The sequence below is a fragment of the Macaca mulatta genome, chromosome 14, assembly GCF_049350105.2.
Source record: "Macaca mulatta isolate MMU2019108-1 chromosome 14, T2T-MMU8v2.0, whole genome shotgun sequence".
Classification (NCBI taxonomy): domain Eukaryota; kingdom Metazoa; phylum Chordata; class Mammalia; order Primates; family Cercopithecidae; genus Macaca; species Macaca mulatta.
In genome coordinates this window covers 134,937,501-134,961,839 of record NC_133419.1, presented here as the reverse complement: position 1 = coordinate 134,961,839, position 24,339 = coordinate 134,937,501, and the positions used below count along the sequence as shown (strand labels likewise).

The 24,339-nt window shown below is 51.0% G+C and overlaps 1 long non-coding RNA gene across 1 annotated transcript in view; it reads right to left on the bottom strand.

The window, feature by feature from the left end:
* Positions 1–11,636: 11,636 nt before the first annotated feature.
* The window catches only part of LOC144334607 (uncharacterized), a 17,186-nt gene continuing 4,483 nt past the window's right edge, over positions 11,637–24,339 (bottom strand). Inside the window, exons 2-4 of the long non-coding RNA XR_013404570.1 lie at positions 20,899–21,071; positions 20,634–20,810; positions 11,637–17,861 (exon numbers count right to left, since the gene is read on the bottom strand). This is a non-coding gene — a long non-coding RNA (uncharacterized LOC144334607). The remainder of the gene's footprint in view (positions 17,862–20,633; positions 20,811–20,898; positions 21,072–24,339) is intronic.

Genomic DNA, 24,339 nt, shown 5'->3' with positions numbered 1-24,339 from the left:
ACGAAGATGTAGGCGTAGCTTGCCTTTCTATAATCGTTTACTCCACCGGAGATCACAAGGTCTGTGACTTCCCCAGGTGCTCTTATAGCGAGCATCTCTGTCGTAGAAGCTAAGATTTGTCTTCTGGGATGTTTTTCAACCCTTTGCATCCTGGCACCACCCAGACTTGTGACTCGTGATTAATTAGTCCTGGGACCCCACCCAGGGGCAGACTCAATTCATGAAGATCCTTTTCCACACCCTGTGATTTCGTTCCCTAGCCGTTCGGCAGCACCCGTTCCCTAGCCCTCCGCCCACCAGCGTTTTATACAGGAAAACGCTAGCCTCTGAGTCCGGGAGGACGCTGATTTGAGTAATAAACTCCAGTCATTCCACTCGGCCAGCTCTGCGTTAATCAAATTCTTTCTCTACTGCAATATCTGTCCCAGCGGATTAGTCTTGTCTGTGCAGCTGGCAAGATTTTACACTCACCCCTGAGTGCAAACACCTGGGAGGTGAGGAGGAGGGACTGTTCCTCTTCTCCAGCTTCATCCCTCCTCCCCCATCTGCTTGGACTCCATGGTGTGCCAGGAGCCCCTTACATGCATGACCCAGATAGCCCAGAAGCCACCTCAGACAGAGAAATGAGGAAAACAGCCGCTCATGAGGCAGACACAGCCCAGCCTGCCACGTGTGGGGTAGGAGGGACAGTTAAGCATCCTTGTGCAGCGTTTCCTGGGGAAGCTGGTAACTCACCCGCCCCCTCAATACTGGGACTGTGTTGTAGTTTCTGTTTATCTTAAACACTTTATAAAGGGGTCGAAATGCTGTGCTTCCAAAGGAGGTTTCAGAATGCCTTTGGAAAACCTGTAGGGCCTCGGTTATCGTGTAAGACAGTGATCCACATCTTTTTCTCAGTGCTGTGGCAAAGGGGAAGAAAAATGAACTCAGAGATGTGGAGGCATATGTGAGACCTGAAAGTTTATGGCCGTCAGCAGAAGCCAGCCTAGAGTCCCATAGATCTCAGCTAGTTCATCCGAATGAGGTTGTAGAAACTGAAATACAGCCCTCTCTTCTCGTTGTGAAACTGGGAGCAAATACGTCTGCCCATTTTCCACAAACTGTCTTACAAGAGGAGAGAGAGGCCTGAGAGTACAAATCCAGATTTTTTAAACCAAAATGATTTCCTAGATTCAGTGCATCCCAAAGAAACATTTCAGCATGATTTTTGTAGACTAATGAGCTGTTTGTAAAATTCTTATAGGAACACAAAGGACTAAGAATAGTCAAGATGACCCTGAAGAAAACAAACAAAATTTAAAAATAAGACCAGCCATCAAGCCATGTTATAAGGCTAAATTAATTCAGACAACATGCTATTCACTCGCGAGTGAGCAAACTAACCAATGGGATAAGACATAAAATTAAGACAAACGTGCATACATGTTGTGTCACCTGGTTTCAGACAAAAAATAACACTGCCCTGCTGCCCAGGATAGTGTTTTCCATAATCTATGCTCAGACGATGCCTGTGTGTGTCACTTACGTCATCCCAGGCGAAGAAACCCGTCCCAGGTGGATTGCAGAGGCAAACACTGTAAGTATCGCCAAGACTTTGAAATAGGAAAGTTTCTTCAGTAGGACACAAAAGAGACCAACCATGAAGGAAATAAAATTAAAAAGTGATAAATCAGACTCTATTAAACTAAAGCTTCAGGCAACGGCGGAGTAACCCATATCAGACTAGTCCTTCTGACAAAACAATCAAAAGCACTGAAAGACACACACAGTGGTTTGAAGGCACAGAGGAGGATGGCGAAGCAGGCGGGAGCTGGAGGAGCACAGCACAGGAAGTCACACCGGTGTGATCACCACATACCCAGCGTTACGCCAGGGATGCACTCCCGCTTCACACAGACGTGGGGAACACACCTCAGGAAGAGAGCGGAAGCTTCTTGGAAGTGAGGAGTCGGAAGTCCATTGGGAGACATTTCTCCACGGACTTCTACACTCATATGTTATAAGCAAAACACTGATCGCCATTGTTCCAGGCAATCTTTTCAAGAATGTATGTACAGCAGACAGCCTTGGATGATAAAAATAATGTCATCTTTCAGAGTGAAGGGCAGGTGTCTTATTGCCCAACACAATGAAGATAATGTTTCTACTTCTGGAACAAAAGACAGGCGTGGTTAATCCTGTTCTAAAAGTCTCCAGTTCTCTCAACTCAAGAGTTCTGAGTTCTCCTGTAATACAATGTACAGCACGTGCAAATGTCATCTGGCCCTTTTCATATCATCCTGTGGAAACTGGGGCTCATGGAAGTAGCACAAAATGCCACAGAAATCTTCCATCTACTGCTTTTGCTGTGAGTAATAAACTGTCCTTTGTCTCTGATCCAGGAGTCTCTTGTTTCCTGCCGCCAACACTGAAAATGTGGTAGGCTGCCTTGTTAGCTTCCCTGTGGGGAAAGTCTCAGATCCTTCGATTTCTGACAGTTGTAGTAAACAGGATGGGTGTTGACCACAACATGGCTTTCTATAAAAGGAACTATGAGGGCCTCAAAGGTCTATTAACAGGATTTAAGGGAAGTGCATAGAAATCAGTAGCAAACATGTTCACTAAATTGTATAATTAACTGGGAAATAAACAGTCCTCCCCACTACTGCCTGTTAATTAAGGAGTTGTTCCCTTTTTACTGGTGTGGATCTTTCTTCTCTATCACCCGGTGCCTCCCTAACCCTCTCCCCAGGCCTCAGTTGCTTTAAAGAAAAAGACTATTAGAAATGAGCCAGTCTCCCCGCCCCAAGGGCAACTGCAGGTCCTCGGCACCAGCACGCTGGGGAACGGGGGGCTGGGAAGAACTCAAACCTTTCTACTGTGATTGGTGCAGGTACAAAGCCACCATTCTATGCAGTCCCATGGTTAAAACATTGAGGGAAGATGGAAGGTCAGTTGAATGGGTTTGGACGAAGTTTACAGTGTACAAAGGGAAGTAAAGTGATGCTGTGAGTGGAGGCACAGTGTCTGCTAACGATAACCGTAAGCATGATTTCAGGTGTTTTCTTTTCCTTCTCAATCTCTAGGTTTCAGTTATCCTAGTCAGTAAGTAGTCAAAATCTACCGAACTCCTGCTACGTATCAACGCCAAATTGGAAAAATAATGCATGCCTCGATTCACAAAACTGTCATGATCAGAAATGCGATAGATGTGAAAACGCTCTGGGAAGAGTGTGCGTAGCAGAAAGGAACTGGAGTGGGCTCTGGGACAGGAGTTTAAAGGGTTCTTTGCCAGCAAATGCTGCTCTCCAAGTGCCGAGGCAGCGGAAGAGCTCCCGAGCCAAGCCCGTTCCCAGTGGACGCTGCAGGTTCTTGATGCCCTTTGTCCATGTCCCAATCAATCAGCAGTGACACCCCGTGACCTGCCTGCCGCCCCCACTGCACCCTACAGATAACTGCTCTGCAGCGTGTGACGCGAGGGGACCTGTCTCACCCGAAATCTGGTCTGCCGGAGCCTCCACGCAGCCCTTCGTCCGGCACCGTATCCCGAGAGGTGCTTGGCAGAGCTGAGGAGGCAGAAAGGAAACAGCCTCCCCCGCCAGAAACAAACACATGAAAAGAAAAGAACAAGAAGAAAGCAAGTTTTAAAATCCAATCGCATGGGGAATTTCACAAGAAAAGTGAGGGCAGGCGATGTGTGAGGAGGAGGATGGCCATAGCAAATACACTTCATTATTGATTTATGTATTTTAGAATAATTCTGAGGGAAAAGTGACTGGGGCCTGTTGATTTGATTTTCGATGTCATACTATGTGTGAAATTATCTAGTCATAGGAAGAGAATAAATAATGCTCTGATTTTCTTGCCAGTCATAACAGCACACCATGCATATTGAAAGCCATGGTAATTTGATAAGAACTGTCACATTCCATGCCATGGTTATTTCTTGTCCCTACTTCTGTGTGCGTGCATGTGTGTGTGTGTGCGCGCACGTGTGTGTGTGTGGTGGGGGGAGGTTCCGGCTACCCTTCTTGCTATTTTTCTTAATCCTTCTTTTGTGTGGCTATATTATATTTCTCCCTCTCCCTCTCTCTCTCTCATTCCCTCCCTTCCTCCCCCTTCCCTCCTCTCTCTACCCCCTCAATCTCCCTCTCTCTTTCTCTCTCCCATTTCCTCCCTTCCTCCCCCTTCCCTCCTCTCTCTACCTCCTCAATCTCCCTCCCTCCCTCTCTCTCTCTCTCTCTCTCTCAGCAGTTCCCAATGTCCTCCCTCCTTCCTTCTAAGGAAGCACTCTCTCCGTCCACTTCTCCAGGTTGGTCCTTCTCTCCTTTGCTCTCACTTCTCGTGGTTGACCTTCGTCTTCCACCTATACTGTCTATCACCACTTTGTTGGCCTGTCCCAGTGGAACCACAGGTCCTGGCGGACTCCCCTTGCTCCTGTGGAGAGGAGACAGGGGTGGCACAAGCCACCCTAGAGGCCTGCAGCAGGGAGCCCTGAGAGAAGGTGCTTAGCGGGGGAACAGCTTATAGGGCCAGGGATGACAGGAAGGACCTCAGGTCCGCGAATTCCGCTGTGATTGTTTTCCTGATGAAAGGTACTTAATGAAAAGCTACCCTTGGAGTGAGAGAAACCACTTTTGTTTAGAAAGGAGCTTAAATCTTCCTAAAGTACTGAGCAAGGACTTTTCCCGTTCAAAATCCTTCATAGTGTCTTGTGGAAAGGTAGACACCAGCCTTAGGTTCTAGCGTGAGCCTCACCTTTTATTACTTCGGGATTTCTATGTTCTTAATACAGAACCAAGGAGCATGTTCACTGGCTGTTACACACTGGGGGCCTCCACCCAGATCCAGACTGCGAACGCGGCCTGTGGCTTCACGTCCAGTGCGAAGCTGCCTGGTTTCTGTGAGCCACGTGGAGTCCAGTGGGCACAGCATCCATTACTCCTTACTGCTTAATTCACAGCAATTTAATACCTTTATGCTAAGCTGTGCCCACAGAAGCCCAGAACCCTGGTGAGAGGAAGGGCGGCATTCTCCCCGGGAGGGGGAGGCAACGGCGGAGACGGGGGAGGAGACGGGCGTGTGGACGGGCGGGGTGTGGACGGGCGGGGTGTGGACGGGCGGGGTGTGGACAGGTGGGGTGTGGACAGGCGGGTTATGGACAGACAGTGGTGTGGACAGACAGGGGTACAGACACACTTGGCTCCGCTGCCTGGAGGAGCTTGCCAGGGAGTGGAGTCGTTGCCACCGAGCTCAGCCCGACCTTCTGCTCCAAACTTTCTTAATTAGATCTCAAGGGAATGAGAAGGAAAAAAGGCACCAGAATTTCTGATTTTGCTGTGCCGAGCATATTCCCGTTTATGTGAGAAGTCGGAACGTGGAGCGTGAGCAGGGAGGATGGTCCGCACAGGACAAGGAGAGCGGTGCAGCCTGAGGAAGCAGAAGGCCGAGGCTGTGGAGGGCACCTCGTGGGGCAGCTTCTCACCAGTGGAAGCCTTGAGGTCTGGAGGAGAAACAGAGTCAGGAGGGGAAGGGCAGGTGCTGATCTTCCTCTCGGACACGCAGCAGCCACCAGCCGTCACCCAGAGCACAGGCTCCCCAGACAGCAGCTTGGTCTGCTTTGCGCCCAGCGAACTCCCAACACCATCACGCGGGGCCTGGCCGTCCCTCATTCAGCAAATCTTGACGACCGACTACACTGTGAAAATAAGTCATTCAAAATCTAAGCTGCTGGGACTCTAAATTGTTTTGAGCCTTAAAGGAATGTAAGGGCCTGAGTCAGGTAACAGGAGCTGCAACCTTCGTTTCTCTGATTATAGATTAGCCTTAGTCCTTGTACACACCGTTTGGTTAAATGTTGCAAATGACTAAAAAGCACAAGGGGCAACCCCTCCCTCTTCACTGCTGACCTTCATCTAAATAAACATCCCCCTTCTCTTTCTCACACACAACTTCATGATTATCACAGGGTCTAAGATGAAACATTAAATACACACTTTAAATTGGAAAGGAGATGAAAACCAGTTGTAAAGGAAAGAAAACAAGACCTGAGGAAAAGAAAACAAAGTTATTGTAACTCATAAACCAGCCTTGTGTAAAAAGTGTTTCGATCCTACTAAACCTCTTCTCTGCCTATATAAGCGAGAACTTAACTTTTATCTCAGAGCACTGACCCTATTTCTCTGGGGTCTTTGTCTCCCATTCCCAGCTTTTCGCTTGAATAAAAGCTGTAAACTGATTCCGGTATTTTTTACTATTTCAGGTTAACAGAACAATGTCATATGTATCCGTTTCCCCAGCACCTATCATGTGAAAGTAATTTAATGTTTGTGCACAGATACTTGACTGTTTAAAACATGTCGTATGTAATAAACCTTTGAAGCCACGGATCCCAGTGCCTCTGAGATGAGACTGACATGCGGTGAGGCTGTGAGCCTACAGGGCAGGCATTTAGAGCTTCCAGGATGCTAGTGGTTTCTTTCCGACACCAAATCTCAACAGACTTCACTCCTGGCACGAGGAGCCTCCAGATTTAGCCGGAGAGGATGACGATGGCGAGGGTGAGCTCAGAGAGTTAACATCTCAGAGGTTAAGAAACCTGACTGCTGGCTGCACAGCAACGTGAATGTACTTAACTTTACTGAACTGTGTCCCTAAAAACGGCTAGGATGGTAAATGTTCTGTTAGGTGTATTTTACCAAACTTTAAAAACAAACAAACCGCTAGTTAATGGTGGAACTGTCCAATCCAGCACTTTCTGACTCCAAGGCCCACACGTTATTTCTTGCCTCTGGGAGACACAGCATTTTCAAGCAGCCTTTTTATCACGTATCCTAAATAAAGATGATTTCTTGAGAAGTAAAATAAACAGATATTCTCGTCCCACCCTGGTACTGCAAGACATGGAAACAGAACAAGCAACTGTGGAATTTCAGTCTGGATGAGACATTGTCCGCCCCTTTTAGCACCTGATCTGAACCGAGGCAGAGCTTGTGTGTTGAATTTGGAAGACTTATGTCAGTCATCAGGGTTACAGGCAGCACTGAGTGCGGCACACGCTACCCCGGCCTGACCGCTCCCTCCTCCGTGGCCTTGGACGGTGGGCTGTCAAACAGGAGGTAGGGATTCCTCTGAGCTTCTAAGAGCATTTTATTTATTTATTTATTTATTTATTTATTTATTTATTTTCCCACAAGTTATTAGGGGTGCAGGTGGTATTTGGTTACACGAGGAAGTTCTTTACTGGCGATTTGTGAGATTTTCGTGCACTCATCACCCGAGCAGTACACGCTGCTCCGTATCTGTAGTCTTTTATGCCTCGCCCCCTCCACTCTTCCCCCCAGGGAAATGCAAATCAAAACCACAACGTGACATCACCTCGCTCCTGCAAGAACGTCCATAATCAAAACATTAACGAGCAGTAGATGCTGGCGAGGATGCCGTGATCCGGGACACTTCTACACTGCTGGTGGGACGCAAACTGGCACAGCCGCTGCGGAAAACTGTACGGAGATTCCTCAGAGAACTCAAAGTAGAACGACCATTTGATCCAGCAACTCCACTGCTGGGCATCTACCCAGAGGAAAGAAGTCGTTATTCAAAACAGACGCTTGCACACACGTGTTTATAGCAGCACAATTCACAAGAGCATCTATTTTAGAAAAAGGAGCCAAAGCACGATCATCAGCAGCCAGGAGTCGTGGGGGAAACTGAAATGTTCGAACCACAGGTGAGAAGGCTCAACGGAGAAAACAGTTCCCGTCACAGGAGGGCAGGTTCACGCGTCTTACACCATTTAATCTCCAGCACCACCCTGTGAGGCACGGGTGACTTTTATCACCATTTTATTGATGCCATAAAGAGCCAGTGGGGAAAGGATTTTCTCAGGGTACCACTGACATTGTTCTCAGTCCCGCTCGTCCTAGTCCCTGTCAAGGCCACGGCGCAAAGGTGCCCTTCCGTGCGTGACCCTCATACGTGTCTTCAAACACGCTCACGCTTCAAACACGCTCACGCTTCAAACACGCTCACGCTTCAAACACGCTCACACAGACAGCCACACGCAAAAGCCATCCACACGTGCATCACACACAGCACACACACCACGCACACACCACAAACACCAAACACATACCATAGACACCATTGATACCACACACACCAAATACACTACACACCACACAACCACACATCCACACCACACACATCAAACACAACAAATACACACCACGCAAACCACAGACACTGCACACCACATGCACCACACACCTCCCACACCACACACTATACACACACTACACACCAAACACAACCCACACACACCACACATCACACACACCACACACACTACACCCCATACACAACACATACACTACACACTATACTCCACACACAACCCCCACACACCACATACACCAAACACACTACACACCACACAACCACACATTCACCACACACAACACACACAACAAATACACACCACACAAACCACACATTACACACCACGTGCACCACACACCTCCCACACCACATGCACACTACACACCAAACATAACCCACACACACCACACACACACCAAACACTACACACCATACAAAGCACACATCAACACCACAAACACCAAACACAACAAGTACACACCACACACTACACACATACACACTTATGCATAGACCACCCACCGCACACACACTGTACACATATAATCACATCACATGGTGCCTTCAAAGTAGCAGGAACGAGGTCAGGAAGTCAGGCTGGGCTGCAGCAGTTGGTGAAGAGGGCACAGGCTCTGCCCACACCCAGGCAGTCCGAGGTGAGGGGTGAGGGGGACAGTCTCCAGGAGGGGCCCGTCGGCCTTGCTGCTCCTCTTCCTAAACCAGTTCCTCTTATCAACCCTGCCTCCGCCAGCTCCAACCCAAAACCACACACGGACGTAAACACAGACACACAGGGACACACAGACACACTGACACACACAGAAACACTGACACACACAGACATACAAACATGCACACCCAGACACAGACACATATAGACTTAGACGTACACAGACACACACACAGACACACACAACCCACAGATACGCACACAGACACACACACACAGACACACACACACAGACACACACACACAGACACACACACAGACACACACACACAGACACACACACACAGACATATACAACCCACAGATACGCACACAGACACACACAGAAAGACATACAGATTCATGCAGACACACACAGACACACACACACAGACACACACAACCCACAGATACACACACAGACACACACACAGACACACACAACCCACAGATACGCACACAGACACACACAGAAAGACATACAGATTCATGCAGACACACACAGACACACACACACGGACATATACAACCCACAGATACACACACAGACACACACACACAGACACACACACACACACACACACACACAGACACACACAACCCACAGATACGCACACAGACACACACAGAAAGACATACAGATTCATGCAGACACACAGACACACACACACAGACACACACAACCCACAGATACGCACACAGACACACACACACAGACATATACAACCCACAGACACACACACAGACACACACAGAAAGACACACAGATTCACGCAGACACACACACCGTCGGTTGCGAGTGCTCAAGGAATGCAAGCTCATTTGGATGTTGACACAGGCACAATTCCATTAGGAAGGCAAATTTGATGATAAAGATCAACACAGAATGAAACCAAATCTAAATGTCTTCAGGATGGATTTTTAGAATTTTTAGTCTGCAGAGCACACACGCTAATGGCACAGGTCACGTTGCCTAAGGACAATCTCAGCCCTCTGGAAGAAATGGGTCTAGTGACTGACAGTGGGAGATTGTGAGGTGTGTGGCCTTGGACAGGTCGTTCTACACGTTTGTGGCATTGGTAAGTGGGAGGAATCCCGGTGCCTCCCAAGGCTGTGCTGGGAGGAGGTGATGGAAGGCCTGAGAAAGAAGCGGCAGAGCCTGGCAGCAGGTGCCACTTCATGTTAATTCTGACCACACTCTTTACATCCTTCTGGCTTGAAAGTGGCGAGGAGGGAGCCTGGGCCTCATTTCTCAGGATTTTTCCCAAACTCCCAGGATGTGCACAGTAGGCGGGAAAGCCTCACGGTGCAGCCCGGGCCTGGGGTGGGGACGGCTTAGCCGTCCACGCACGTCACCCTCCCTCTGAGCTGAGGTGAGAAACTCCTCAAGGTGGAGGAGGGGCGTTTGTCCCCACCCTCAGGGGACAACATTTGGCAATGTCGGGCGATGTTTTTGGCGGCTGCACCTTGGGGAGGGGGCAGATGCTCCTGGCATCTGGTTTCTTAGTGGGGAGGCTGGAGATGCTGCCAAGTGCCCTCCAGTGCACACAGCAGCCACGGGGAGGGCTGCGGCCTGAGGGGTGGGTGGTGTTGAGGCTGATACTCTGACCCACCACGACGCCACGCCTGGGAAAACTTCTTCAGCTCATCCTTGTGCCCCCAGCGTCCTCGCTCCCACGGCCCAGGAATGGGTCTGGGGGTCGTCGCCGCTTCCATGGGGATGGTATGAGGCTCTCCAGCTTCGTCATGCCTTGTCCGCCCCGTGTTCCCAGCACTGCTGTTCCTCAGCCCAGGGAGTCAGAATCCACAGTCTGAGTCTCCACCAGTGACATCTCAGCTCCGCTGAGTCATTCCCACTTTCAGAACCGGCTGACAGTGGGGCAGCCAGCCACTCTGTTCTCCATCACGGCGGAGATGCCTTGGAGCCACCGCCGGGGGCCCTCCCCAGCCCGCCCCAGCCTCCTGACACAGTCTCCCCACAGACCCCGCATCAGCCGTGCCCACAGAAAACTCAGAACCGGGAAATGAGGAAAGGACCACAGGCCTGACGGATTGGCAGCAGACAATAGAGGCGCGAGCGTTTGACAAAGCAGTAGGGACACCTCTGACAGCAGAGCTGTGCAGTGAGCAGCTGCTTCCCAAACACAGCCAATTACCCAGCAAGGGCAGGAAGCTTCGGCAGAATTAATCACTGCCTGGAAAACAATTTCACACTAGAATAAACAGGAGAGAGAGAATAATAAATGCATTGCATTGTCCAGTTGTTAACCTGGGCCTTGATATATATTAAAAAACAAGTCAATTACTTCTAGCAGTGACAGAAACTCATCTTGTTTAGCAAAATAAGATAAAGAAGTCTGGGGGTGGAGAGCCGGCGATCTGAGGGAAGACATCCTGAGATGATAAATATCTCATGTCAAGCCCGCAGTCAGCCGCAGGCTTCTCAGAACAGAGGCAGCCAGCCCGGTTCCGTCTGAGGGAGCAGAGCAAGGAGGAACGGCACTGAGCGTTGGAAAGGGAGCGGGCATCAGCTACCAGAGAGCTGTTATAAAATACAGAAGCAAAACATTAAAAAGGCACAGTTATTTTTCAATAGAACCATCCCGTGCCTTGCAGGAGGGTTTAGCTCCTGCATTCGCACTCTGGTGTCTGGGAAAGGTGCAGAACCAGAAACGGAGACAGGAAGACGAGGTTTTTTCCCGAGACAAAGCCAGGTTGTTTTTTTTTTTTTTTGCTGCCTGCTGGACAGGTGGCCTTTCTGAATTGATAGCGAGTCACTCAAGAGGCATTTGAAGGAAAACACTTTAATCCTAAGTGAAAGAAGGTTTTCGTGCACACAGTTCATGGTTCAAATAAGTAGAAACCACTTTACTTTTGATTCCCAGGTTGTCCGTGCCGGACAGACTCTGCACTTTCTGGAGTCTGACACCAGCTCATGTCCAGATCGAATTATATTCTGGGCAGTGGAGGCTTTTGTAATCGACCAGAATTGCTTTTTCTGTGTAAAATGATGGTTGCAGTGCTTGCTGGAGTATAGATGATGCCCTTGAAAATCGCTTAAGATGGCCTCACAAACTTCAGAGTCTGTAATTTCCTCATGCCCTGTAACGCGCGAGCCTCACTGGTTTCCTTCCCGGGATCTGCGAGAAGAGGCTGATGTAGGTCAGGTCACCCCGGGCATCTGAGTGGGCCTGGGCTGCTGCCTCTAATCAGCCTCCAGGACACGTCAGACGTGCTTCAGCATCACTCCCGCGACCGACCTCACTCACGCGTGGAAATTTAAGAGGAAAAGGTTTGCCGTGGACGTATCCAAAGAAAGTGCGTCCATGGAGATGCAGTGGCAGAAGGGTGTGGCAGCTCTCCTCACCCATCCCGAGGCTCACAGCGGACACTCCTGTGACGGAAGACGAGAGAAAAGCATCACAGATTCACTGAAGGTTTCATGTGATGCAGGTGCCTGGAGAAACGAAGACCTGAAGCTGCAGGGAACCGTCTGGCTGTGTGCTTAGGTTCCATGAAGAGTGGACACTGGAGAAGTGTGCTTGGACAAAGGGGGGCGGTCTGTGGTGCTACACTGAGGCCTCAAGGCCGCTCTGTGTGGCTTCTTCTCGGTTTTCTGCGTAGCATTTCGGCCTCCTGGGTATGGGCAGGACCCCTCTGGAATGAGGGCTCGAAGGGGGAAGGGAAAGAGTGAACTTTATAAACCAAAAATAAAATTCTAAGACCCCACTGACTGAGCAGACACTCCCCTCGGTCTAGGGGACCCCAAAGAAACCTGAAAAACTAGCTCAGGATGTAACGAGAAGAGGGGGTCAGACGTGCCGTGTCATCCCCTCCTCCTCTTGGAGTTCAGAGGCAGCTGACCAGCATTCACATGAAAACGGATCTGAAGACAGACAGCAGACTCTTCGTAGCCACGATATTTCTGATTCTAGCCTGACTCTGGTGTAGCGTCACATGACACACAGCAGGCCCTGAAGGAAGTCAACGTATTTTATCCCAAAACATGTTTATTTGACATACGTTGAGGTGGTTCTGCAAAGCTGTCTCTTGGGGGGCAAATCTACATTCTGCAGAGAGTCTCCTTCCCTTACCAGGTCTTTCCGGAGACTCTGACACCTTTTAAGGTGTGATAAGAGACATTCCACATCTATTCTCTCTGAAGCCTGCTGCCTGGAGGCTTCAACTACAAGACAAGAACCTTGTCTTCCACAACCCCTTATCCAAACGTAAGCATTTCTTTATGCTGAGTTTCCCTCTCCAAGCGGCACTGAACTCTTTCAAACAAATCCGCCACTCTTTGAGCCTTCCCCTTGGCCTGAAAGCCCCTGTCTTCGAGCCGTCCTGCCTTTCTGGGCTTGCCAATGTACACCCTACATGTATCGATTTATGTCTGGCCTGGAACATCTGTCTCCCCAAAATGTATAAACCAAGCTGTCCCCAACCACCTCGGGCGTATGTTCTTCTGAGGCTGTGTCACGGCCCACGGCACAGCCTCAGAACGTGTGCCCGAGGTGGTGGGACACAGTAAACCTCAAGTGGATGGGGACCTGTCTCAGATACCTTTTGGTTTATACTCGTCTATTGTCTACCCAAAGAAGGAAACTGTGGCAAATTTAAAGCAGAGAGTTTTTTGTGCCAAGGTTGAGCACTTCACAGTCGGGGACACACTGAAGTGCTCAGAAAACGAAGGAGAGGCTCCAATTTTTAAAGGAAAAAGGACGAATCAGGAAAGGGGTGATGACACAAGCTGTTGGTCAGGAATTCTAATTGGCTTGCAGAAGTAACGTTGACTAGTGATTGGTTATATAGTGTTGAATGACGGGGTGTGAGCTGTGGTATCCGGTGTGGGATGGCCATTCTTGTTAGATTAATTTGTAGCTATTGGTGGCAACACTCAGTCTTGAGTCCATACAACAGGTGGCTTAGAAATGACGGCTTACCTCAAGGCACCTGCGGCGTGACTCCTCTCATTTTAACTCTTCCCGGGGCCTGATACTTCCTCACGTTCCTCAGATTAAAACTTTATTTTCTTTCTCACTAGGTTTCGGGGCTTGCTTTGTGGGAGAGGAGGCCCTTGCTTCCATGGCTGCCACGGGGAAGAGGATTGTGGCTTCCGTGACTCACGTCAAAGGCAGAGGCCGTCAGAGCTGGGCTTCTGAAGCCTGCCAGTCTCCTTCGGCTCCAAGTGCTCAGCAGGCGAGAGCCCCACACTGTGGCTGTTGTTCTCAAGGTTATTTATTTGTGAAGCTACATGCTGAGTTGTCTGGGCGCAAAGCCGCCCCCCTCGTCCCCAAGGTGTCTGCAGCACCGCGCGGCGCTCTGCCTAGAGTCGGCACATCATCAACGCTCACTGAATAAATGAACACACACCTTTTATTCTTTCAAGAAAAGTCTTCTGTTTCTTTGTCCTGGCTGCTCTTACCATCTCTCCAGGCTTTTCTAGCCCCAGAGCTGACAGTCCAGCAGGAGATGAAAAACACAGTCAACTTTTGGCCAAAGATTCTAGACCGCGGACGAGGGCGGGCTGGGGACTGGTCTTGTGAAGTGCACGGATTTGAGCTTTTATTAAAGAAAGATCAGTTTCCTCCTGGGAACAGGATAAAACCGAGCAAGGAGAGGTTTGGCTGGGGCTGGCAGGGCAGCAGGCGCCATCCACTGGGAGCCTGTGTGCAATTCAAAGAGATGAGCGAAGACAGTCCCCGGGGGAGGAGAACTCATCCAGGAAACGGAAGGGCAAGGATGCGCTGAAAGATAACAGCTGCATTGTTTCCACATTTTCAAAACCTCTGTTAAATGTTCTAAAATCCTCATTAGCCTTACAAATCACAAGCCTTTCGCCTGCAGACATAAGAGCGTTTTAGATATGCAGGTCTCTGGCTGACCCAGGAAACCCTACGTTAAAATGACGAAAGAAACTGCGAATCGGTAGAGCTCGGCACAGCTCCAGACCGAGACAGGCTCCTGTGAGGCGATCGGAGGGGCGGCCACCAGGAGGGCCTGTCTCTGGTCTAGGCTGGGAGGGCAGGACTCTGTGCAGTGAATTGAGGAAGCTGGGAAATGTTTGTTCAATTAAATATTTCAGCTGTCAGCCAGGATACCTGAAATTCCTCCTAAGAATCCAGATCTGGATTTCACACCTTCCCTCCCACGTGTGTGCTCACCTCAGGGCCGTATCATACCTTCGCTCCCATGTGTCTGCTCACCTCAGGGCCGTATACCCCAGAAACCACTGTGCACCTTTGGAGCTTGCCTCGTGAGTTAATGCATTCATTTTCCCCAGCATTGGACAGCAAGCCAAGAGCAGTATCCTGCTGTCATGGAAAATGAAGGAAATAAACTTTACTGTGGGGAGAAACCCAGGAAAGAAAAAACAGGGGCACAACCCTTCAGAAAACCAGACCCTGGGAAAGCGAAAGCCCCCGGGCACGCGGAACATCTGGAAAGTGGCTGTGAAAGCACCAAGGGGAGAGAAAGCAAGAAGGGGGGCTGCAGGGGCTCCCAAGAACCTCCCTAGACCCCAGCCCTCTGTTCTCACTGCCTGCCCCTCTCGCACCACTCACGGGTGCTCCTGGATGAAGCTGCAGGCTCCAAGACCTCATCTGAGTCCCACTTAACTGGGCCTTATGCAAGTCACAGGGCCCCCAAGACTGTTAAAATGCCTATCAAGTAAAGATCAGCATTAATTATGACGCAACGAAGGCCGTTGACACCTATGGAACCACGGTGTGCTTGAGCTGGTGGAGACTCATGGGGCTGCAAACCCAGGATCTGCCCTTGCCTTATCAGCTGGAAAACTGTGTTTGCACAGGCAACATGGAGAAGGGCTCTGGGCCCTGCTGATGGTTAAATAGGGGATGAAAATGAAGGATTCTTCCTTTTCCATGACAGTTCCAACCATGAACCTGTGTTCGAAGGGCCAGTCCACCTGCGGCCACCTCTGAAGGCGGCATAGCCCAAATGCACACACCCTGAGAGGAGTGGCTCATTCAAGGTCAAGACAAATGTGGGCGCAGAGCCCCAACCAAGGCTCTTAGCCAGTGACCTCCAGCTGCTGATGGGGGCCTTCTCCGGAATCGAGGGCATGGTCCTACTGCAGAGCCCTGGCCTCCTGCACCCTGCCTGTGCCTCAGCCTCCCAGAGCTCATCTGTCACTGAATTCTAGCCCCAGTGCGCATGTCCAGCCTGGAGCTTTGCCTCTCCTGAGACAGCCTCACCTGCCCCTCTATCTGCCTGTAAGCTCCCTAGAGCAGGATAAGCCATTTGTCATTTCAATGGGATATGCACATTCAGATATTAGAGGCCTCTAATTTACTGGGGTTCCAGGATGAGAGACCCAGGAAATCATTACTGCTTGGTTCTATGAGGCCCTTTAGCGTAACCCCAGAGAAAGCCTTGGCGACCTCATCGGGTGCAGGTGACTCTGCCCCTCCTTCCTGCTCGCTGCCGGCGGGAGGTCCCTGTGTGTTTTGCTTCCATTCGGCAGGCCCTGTGCCTCCCCACACACAGGCAGGCCTGGCTTCCTCTTGGTCACCCCGTGGCCTGCTTCTCATCTCTGCGGGCTCAGTACCAGCGTGTGATGGAGTGTGGCCCATCTCCCGCGGGTGCTGGCGGATCACAGGAGGTTCCAGGCCCACTGTGCATGGCCCCTGCACCTGCTCCTCAGTCCTCTGCTCCTAAATTTTCTTGTTTTCTCCGTATCGGAAAGTGGGGTCTTGCTATACCAGGTAATCTGAGCCCCCGCCAGCACTTGCTGTCACTTGCTTTAAGACAGTCACACGGTGCGTGGGATGCCCTCTGAAGTTTCCATGACAGGCAGCGATCGCCACGGTCCCCAAGACCCGGCGTGGGAACCAGAATTCTGGTCTAGAGGAGACAGAGTTGTGTAGCCAGGAAGCAGCCTGGGAATCAGAACCAAAGAAAAATATCCCAAAATAAAGAGGAGAAGTCCTGTGTGTGGGGGCGGGGGTGGGGGGAGGGGCTGGGTAACAGGAGAGCCCAGTGCATGGAAGCCCAGAGTGCTGTTGTCCCTGCCTATGAAGGCAGCTCACAGAGCATCGGGTCATGCAATGTGAACCACGGCTGGCCAAGGCCGCGGGCCCCTCAGGCCGGTCAGGGGACACGGAGGCCTGGGAGTTTCTCAGGAACTGCGATCTGGAGTAGCTTGCAGGAGACCAACTCATTAGATGAAGATGATGCTTCAGCTCGTATTTCCCAAAAAGCAGAGTCTGGGGCCACGGCTTACGTGCGTTGCCTCACTAAGGAGCACAGTCTCCAGCACACGCGAAGTGAAGTGGGCAGGAGCTGGGCCACACACACGTGTCACGGAGCTGACGGACGGATGTCATGGCTGAGGTGTACCCGGGGCCATCGCTGACACGCCACACAAACCTCACCTCGAGACCAGTCTCAGCAGGGAAAAGGTGAGACAGTAACCCCTCGTCTGCCTCAAGCTGGTATCTTCCCCAGGGCACATACTTCCCTCACACTTCCAGATGGCCCCGTGGGCTCCACTCCGGTCTCAGGGCACTTTTCTTTCTTACCTAGACTCCCCGGGGCCAGCCCGGATGCGAGGTGCCGTGGCCTCGTGCCCCCGAGGTGGACCTGCGTGCTTGCAGTGTTGGCCCCACAGCCACGACTGGGCTGGAGCAGAAGGTAAATCGGGCCCAGAGACACGAGGGGGAGAACGCAGCCTCCTCAGAGGAGCCTGCAGTGGCATCGCTGTGCTGAGGACCCCCAGCCCTGCAGGGTCGACCTCCGCCCCACGACGGCCCCACCAGGCCCAGGGCTGGAGTCACCCCTGCTGCCTCGGCCACCACGGGAGGAGGGACTCATGTTTTCCATCTGAACTCACCCCTCAGCCGCCTGCATGGCCGGGAGGAGAGGAATCAAGGTCCTGGAGACTCCCGGAGGTTGTGGCTTTGAAGTAAGCAACACGCCTCCTCCCGGACCTGCCTCCTTGAGGTCTGCAGCATTTAAATACTATAAGGATCACTGGGGTTTCTTTTTCAATCTGTCCAGAGGAAATAAGTAGATTAAGAATTAGCCACGGGGAAACAACAAAGCCTGGGGACAAAGCCGGCGCCAGATGGGAGGTGGCCGGGTCCTCTGGGAGCCACTCGGATTCACTGTGTCCCGTCGGCTCCCGAAGCGGCACCCGGGGGCGTTGGGAGAGACCCGGCCTCCTCTTCTGCTGCCAGAGCCCGAAGGCACAGCCGGGAACGTGCCACCAGCCGCCCGTCCCCAGGGCCCTGCGTGGAGAGGGGGTGCTTGGGCAGGGGTTGCCCTGGGCTCCAGCAGGCCCGCGGTAGGCCCTGTTCTAATTCAGTTTGTGCCCATATCGGGCACATTTTAAGCTCTTTTTCTGTGGTGAGGGAGCTCACAGGCTTCCTGAGGAGACGAGCTCTCCACTGAAATTCCGTCTAAGCATCTGAGCTTCACTCACCGCCCCACCCGCCCTGGGAGGGAGCCTGACGGAATCACGGTTTTGTTCTCGTTCCAGCACGAGCCACAGGACAGAGATTCGTGTGTTAACGCTCACTCTGACGCTGAAAGAAAGGAGTGATTATTCCCCTTTTACAGAGGAGGAAACTGAGTCTCAGGGGTGTTAACTGCGTGGCCAGCAGTCAAAGAGCCGAGGGGGATGGAGACGGGATGTGCGGCTGGTGGGGCTTCCCGGGGCTTGAACTACAGACACCGCATCCCTGAGGGAGGATTTCACATGACCTGCCTGTGGAAAGAAAGAGTCAAGCTGTTTATCTGTTCTTCAAGTAGGTATCCACCCACGGTTACAATGGAGAGGGTTTATCTTCACGCTTTTTTAAAAAATCGGCTTTAAAGAGCAACCAACAGATTTGGCTCAGGGCAGTAACCGAGGGCAAACGCGTTGCTGGCAGGGAGTGCAGCTGCGGGAGCATTTTGGTGCGTTTATGTTCAAGGGTTTGACTTTTTTATTTTCTTTTTCAAAGCAAAAGTAGCTTCTAATTTTTCATCTTAGTGTGTCCAGCGCATCAGTTCCTCTTGTGCCCGTGTATACTCAGCAAAGTTTAAATGCAGCTGCCCTGGCCCTCGGGGATCCGCAGATTCTGGGTGAACGATGGTGAGGGGCCCTCAGGCCAGACAGCAGCAGTAACTTCTCCCAGGTGCTTCTCACTGTCTGCCTGGACTCAACGCTGTCAGCTCTAATTGACCCTTTAAATGGTGTGGTGCTGGGGGGGGTGTGTGTGTGTGTGGGTGTGTCTGTGTGTGTGTCTGTGTGTGTGTGTCTGTGTGTGTGTGTCTGTGTGTCTGTGTGTGTGTGTCTGTGTGTGTGTGTCTGTGTGTGTGTGTGTGTGTGTCTGTGTGTCTGTGTGTGTGTCTGTGTGTGTGTCTGTGTGTCTGTGTGTCTGTGTGTCTGTGTGTCTGTGTGTGTGTGTCTGTGTGTGTGTGTCTGTGTGTCTGTGTGTCTGTGTGTCTGTGTGTCTGTGTGTGTGTGTCTGTGTGTGTGTCTGTGTGTGTGTCTGTGTGTCTGTGTGTGTGTGTGTGTGTCTGTGTGTCTGTGTGTCTGTGTGTGTGTGTCTGTGGGTGTGTGTGTGTGTGTGTGTGTGTCTGTGTGTGTGAGAGAGAGAGACAGAGAGAGACCGAGGCAGACAGAGCACGTGCAGAGGACTTTCTTCTCCTTTGAATGACCAGGTGACCTCAGCTGCGGCCGGGTGAGGAGCTGCTTCTCTTCTGTCCCGTGAGCGTCTCCCGGGTATTTTGCCAGCCTCATCCTTTCTGTGATCACAGATGGAATTTCTACGTTTCTGACACCAGCCCGACAGCAATTTAATTCTCACAAGGTATTTCCCGAGATTGCTGGTGCCCAATTCCTGAGCCTCCCTGGACACAGAGCAGCACCCGGGCACAGTAGTTGGCATGACGAGACCACAGGATGCCAGGACTGGGAGTGACGTCGGAGACAATAACCCACACACCAGCCTTGAATCCTGAAAGAAGTTTGCTCGTGGGGAAATTAGGGCAAGGCGTGTGCAGTGGCTCTGCCGGTCATGCCTTGTCCTTCCTCCATCCAGCAGGCCCTTCTCAGGAGTGTGATAGAGGCAGAGGCAGAGCGGAACGGGTGAGTTTTCCGCACTGCTGAGCTGCCCGGGTGCGAGGCTGGAGGGGAGCTTGGGACGCACGGGAGGGCCCTACACCCACCTCGTGTGAGCTCCGAAGCCCAGGAGCAGAGAGGAGGGTGGAGCAGCACTGTCCCTCCCGCACAGGGATATACTTAACGTGTGTTCCCATAGCTACACTCACAAAATGCCACAGAGGCTTCCAAAACCCATCTGTTTGGAATGTATCCAGGGTTTACACTGAAAATACCAAAATCCTTAAAGACTTCAGCCTCACAAGAGGCTGGTGATTTGTAAGTTTGCATCCCGCATGCGATCTGGACGCCATGTTCCCAGCTCAGGGAGACGTTACGAGTTCCCCCTAAACCCACTGCTCTGAGCAGACTGAGCAGCCAGTCCTGCTCCTCAGGCGCCCGAGGCCTACGTGCAGCGAACTGGATTCAGGCCCACACTCATCCTCAGGTCCTGCCCCTGTGCTCATCCTGTCTCGCAGGCAGCTCGGCCTCTCCCCAGTGCAGAGACCGCTTTTCTCCATTTGCTTTTCATCGCCCCACCCCACACTCCAGGTGGCACCAGCCTGTTCGGGCCCTGCTGATGCCCAATAAATGCCCGTGCCCAGCAGGCTCATGGTCCAACCATATGTAACCCCCGTCTCCCCCACACCCAGTCCGTCCACACCTGTCTCCCACCTGCAGGATCACAGCTCACATGAGGCAGCTCGGTCCCTCGGCGCTCACACAGGAGCCCTCCTGTGCGGACAGCAGCACCAGCACCGGCCTGTGGGGGCTTTGGCAGCCCATCCGGGGTTGGGTGTGGTCACGTGGGAAGGAAGGACGGGGGCAGGAGGCCGAGAAGGACGAGCACATCTGAGGCAAGCAGGAAAATGTTGAGCCTCTGAGTCATGACCTCAGGCCCCCCTCCAGCTTTCACGGCCCCACATGACCTCCCTGGGACCTGAAATCGGGCATCCAACAGACAATGCGGTTCTCAGCTCTCAGATCTCCCGGCTCCAATCAGAATTCAGCTCTGAGGCTCAGAGTTTATCATGTAATCTTTCCAGCGAGCACGAAGCAAAGCAGTGCTGACCAACTCCACTTCCCCGAACACATTTCTGTTTGTGTATTTACCTGTGAGTGATGCAGAAAGCACGAGTGTTAATGCTGCCCTCTGCTTGGGCCACACTTGGTCGTGCCATCGTAGCCACCAGGTGCCTTCCTGTCCTCCAGATGGCAGGGCCACAGGAAGCACCTGCAGGGCCCCCAGCAGAGGCAGGGCCCAGACTCCGGGGTGCGGCCACAGTGCAGTTCCCACCGATTCAAACACATGAGAGCATCACTGTAAAAGTAACACCTCCCAGCCTCAGCACGGACCTGCTCCCATCACACTGTCTTATCTGCCAGAACCTGCGTCCAGTGACGCCAAGCCAGAGGCTGCCGCCAGGTGACGGAGCCGTTCACCACCACAGGGCAGCAAGACCACTGCTGCCTCCCACAGACAACCCATCCTCTGTGTGGCTACAGGGTCTGACTTTGTTCCCAGCCCTGCCGAGCACTTGTAAATCAACACGAGGATTCGATGACCTGCTCACGCTTGACTTAGTCAGTGCGCGTCGCCACGTGCCTCACACTGTCTCAGCAAACCCTCAGAACCACCTAAGACACCCAGAAATGCAGGCTCCCGGGGTGAGGGAACTTACGCAGTCTCTCAGCTGGTGGGAGGCAGGGCTGTGAACCGAACGCGGTTCTCTCTAAAAGGCAGAGCGTTTCCCCTCCACACCTTGGCTCACTTTGTGATTTATCAATGAGGCACCATCTTATCTTAAAATAGTAATCTGCGCTGTGTTCTAATTTTTTTTCCTCCCCACCCCACCCACCTATTCAGGCAGAGTCAGACCCTTTCCTGGTTATCATTCAATGGCTGGTTTTCTTCTCAACATAAAAAGCAAAAGAAGGTTGTCATTAATTACTATTCCTGTCCATTGTAAAAGATGCTACCAACTTAAGAAATGCTTCTCAGTGCCTAGGTCGGGAGAAAGAGGGGGAGATGTGGAGAACAGGTGGTGGCTGAGAAGACAGACTGGGAGGACAGACATGGAGGCACGCAGCCGGAACAGCTGGTCTCGCCCTGGGGAGACGTCTAAGGAAGGTGGGTGTGGAGCGGAGAATGCTCCCCCCAGTGCCAGCTCTAGAAAGACACCCAAACCCCCAGCACTGAAGGGCTGCGTGGACTGAGATGTGCGCCCTCTCTGCAGAGACCAACAGATGACCGGGGGCTGGAAGGCCCCCAGGCTTTGGCACAACATACCCCATGGGGAGCTTTACGTCACTGAGAGGAGCCATGAAAATGAATGAGGTTGGAATTTCAGCCAGCCCAGTAGAAAGGAACTAATCGCAAAAGTTCAGGTGATTTTTTAAAAAATGCTGAGTTTCTTGTTACCTTAGTGCAAGGTTTTATCTGCTTATTTAATCCTGATGGAAGCACCTTGCATGAGCGAGCCCAGCCTCGCCTGTACCCTCTGGAGCACCTGGACTCTATTTTGCTTATCTTCCCTTACCGGAATCTAAAGGCATCAGGCAGGTTGCCTGTTTTCCATCCAGATGTGCTGTCTCCTCTGTGCTGAACTGGATGGACGGGGAAACCACGGTGTGAGGAGAGCTGCGCCTGAACTCGCAGGAGGGTGGGGAGGCAGTGTAAGGTGGGTTGAGGTGTAGCATAAGCAGCCCTTCAGATCTACCTAATGCCTGGCAAGAAATGGGCATCACCAGGACAAACGGCACGGACATACCGGCGGGCACTGGCTTTGAAACAAAGGTACAGCCCTGTGATTTCCGTAGCAAGGAGTCTAGGACACTAGGCTGGAATCATAGCACGCCGTGGTCAAGGTAAGGAGGAGGAGTAACACTCTGTTAACTTCCATCAGAGGTTACCCAGTCACCTCAGAGCGTCTGCCCGTGTCCTGCAGAGCTCCAGGAAGGACAGACACGTAACTTCACTCAGAATTACTTCTAGTTTATAGCAACCCTGCTATGGTTGCACAGCCCTCCTGTTGCTCTTTCTGAAGTCTGGCTGAAATCGGGGTATGGCTGCAGCGTTGTCTGCTGTCAGGAATTCAGCACAACCGTGGAAATATATAAAACCAGCGTGGTGGATGCACATTTAGGAAAACTGCCCCGAAGTCAGAGGCGACGAACCAGACGTACCCTCAGCAACATGAGCGATGGGGTAAAAAGGAAAAAAATAAGAAAAGGCAACACATGATCCGAAGGACAGCACCCCTGAGGACTATTAATAAATAAATGGAGACAGGCGTCAGCAGGATGGCGGATTAGGAAGCTCCAGCCCCTTCAGCTTTCACAGAAACACTAAATAAACCACGTGGGACGGGCTAAAAAAATTTTATGGGAGCTCTGGAAATCATGAGACACTTTTGATTTAAAGACATATGAGTTGAAAGTGAAAGTATAAAAAAGGATAATTTATATGAATAATAACCAAAATAGAGCAGGGGTATCACACTAATGTCAGGCAAAATAAACTTCAAGTCAAAAACGGATATGAAAGATGAAGGACAAAAGGCATCATAGGCCCAAAGGGTCAATTCACCAAGAAGATAAACACTTACAAATATTCATGCACCAAGCATCAGAGCCCCTAGGCATGTGAAGCACACGCTGGCATCACTGAAGGGAGGAATAGACAGCTCTGCAATGGGAATAGGAGGCTGCAATGCCTCTCTCTCTCTCTCTCTCTCGCTCTCTCTCTCACTCTCTCTCTCTCTATATATATACACACACACACATATATATAATATCTCTATCATATATATAGTATATAGATGTACATATGATATATATACATACAGATATATATATGTCACTCATAGATCAAACAACCAGACAGGCATGCACTGAACACAGGGCTGAACAACACCGTAGACCCACCAGACCCCACAGACACGTACCCAACACTCCACAGACAGCAAAATACACATTGTTCTCAAGAGCACATGAAACATTCTCCAGCACAGACAGAACAAGTCAATAAATTTTAAAAGACTGAAATTACACAAAACACCTTTTCCAACCACAGTGGAATAAAACTAGAAATTGACAGCAGATAGAAATTGGAAGATTCACAACTGGAAACTGGAGATCAAGCAGCACACACTTAACAAAAACAATGGGTCAAAGAGAAAATCACAGGAGATATTATAAAATATTATGGGACAAATGAAAACAAAAATACAACATGCCAAAATTATGGAATGCAGTGAAAGCAGTGATAGGAGAGAAATTTATTGCTGTGAATGTTTACATTAAAAAAAGAAGAAAGATTTCAAATCAACAACCTACCTTTACAGGTTAAGGAACTAGAAAAAGAAAAATGAACTAACCA